Source organism: Saccostrea cucullata, unplaced genomic scaffold (assembly GCF_032062105.1).
Source record: "Saccostrea cucullata isolate Sc308-1 unplaced genomic scaffold, CSIRO_AGI_Scuc_v1 ctg1538, whole genome shotgun sequence".
Lineage (NCBI taxonomy): Eukaryota > Metazoa > Mollusca > Bivalvia > Ostreida > Ostreidae > Saccostrea > Saccostrea cuccullata.
Window position 1 is genome coordinate 67,077 of NW_026918275.1, and position 1,788 is coordinate 68,864.

General features: G+C 32.7%; 1 long non-coding RNA gene across 1 annotated transcript; it reads left to right on the plus strand.

Annotated features, from left to right (window-relative positions):
- Positions 1-1,588, plus strand: LOC134261088 (uncharacterized). Its single transcript, XR_009990733.1, has 3 exons — positions 1-29; positions 139-169; positions 1,507-1,588. It is a non-coding gene; the product is annotated as an uncharacterized LOC134261088 (long non-coding RNA).
- The last annotated feature ends 200 nt before the right edge of the window (positions 1,589-1,788 follow it).

Here is a 1,788-nt window from a genome sequence, read left to right on the forward strand (position 1 = left end):
CCGTGAATTTTTCAAGTCCAGCGAAAAAAGTATGAACATCTTGCAGTACATATATATATATTGAATTACAGCTACCTTCTTTAAATTTCTTTATGATTATAAATTTTATATTGTATTAATTTTATTTTTTTTTTTCAGATAGAGTTCACTTCAATATTCTGTCGTAAAAGTAAGTATCTGCACAAAATAATATCAATCCTGTCACTTTTTTTAGACTTGAAAAGTTCTTTAGACAAGTTTCGAAAGTTCTTTCATTATTCATATAACAAGTACGTTAAAAAAGATAGTAAAATCGATCATTTTGAACAGATATTAACTCTAGTAGACTTTTGCCAACATTTTATTAGCATACGAATATGATTCTTTATGGAAAGAAAAACCTGCTGAAAATAAGAATAAAACAGACTTTTAATAATGATGAAATATCGTGAGAGAAAAAATCCAATTTGTAGGGTATTAAGGCATCATGTGCATACTAGTCATGTGCCCGCTTTCAAAATAAAGTGTGATATAATAATTTCGCCCTTTCTGTCTGTCTGTTATTTTAACACTCGTTTCCACATGATATCCCTTAGTCCATTAAAGCCTTTTATTGATTTCGAAAAGCCTTTGAACTTTTACAATGAAATTTTAAACCACAACTCCCCATGGCCTGAAAAAGACCTCTATATATCCGAGATCTAAAGGTCTAGGTCTTACATGTAAATGCATCTACGAGTATTCGCCCTACCTCCTCAAGATTTACGCAAGCTCGAGAAAACAGATTCTCTAAATTAGCTTTTTCTTAAAAGATTAAATTAAAAAGACACCGCGCCATGAATGAGAGAAAAGTTATTTTTTAACAAAATATCAAATTTATTAAGTCATTCATATATTTGTCTCTGCAGAAGAATAAAAATTAAAAAATTCATTTGAGTTATCAAACGTTATACATGTAACCATGTTTCTTGCATGTACAGCTCTTTGATGAATCTGCAGTTCTTCTTAAGTCACAAACTTGTACATCAATGAATTTAGGAATTTAGGTAAAGAGGCAGCGTTAGTTCTGTACTTATTACTAATGTGTGATACAATATCCACTATCGCTATTATTTTGCTAAGGGAAAGTGTTTTTTTGTACATGTAAGTAGTGAATTGTACGCAAGAAATTAAACCCCGACAAGATCATTTCATTACAGAAAGAAGGATATGGAGATAACGAACAGTATTCAATCTCGAAGTCCATAAAATAATTCAAAATAAGAGCAGAGCAAACACGGACATCCGAAATATCAGAGGTGGGATAAGGTGCCGTGGAGGAGTGAGCATCCCCTGCTGACCGGCCACACCCGCCGTGTGCTCCTTGTCATGATCAGGAAATAACGGAAAAAAGATTCAACTCTAAGCAATATTTCAATAGCATATTCATCTAAACTTAACTCATTCAATTGCTTATGCTTTGATGCATAGTTACATGAATTGTATTACGTGTACATCTACTGAGTATTTAATGATTTTTTTTTTCAGAGGAGGAGTGCACTTCGATCGAAATAATCGTTTATCTGGCCATAACTGCTGTTTGTGAGATCCTTATACTATGTGTTCTGGGGTGCTTTATGGACTCAGTTGAGCCGTATCTGGAAATTGACATAGAGGAAAAACATGGAACTGGAATTGATGGATTTGGAACCATTTCTGAAGATATTGTGAGAAGAAATAATGATTGTAGCCTACAGGAAAGGAATTTAAAAGAAATATATAGACGTAACAAAAAATCTAAAAAATGCAAATGTCGCAAATGCGGACTTC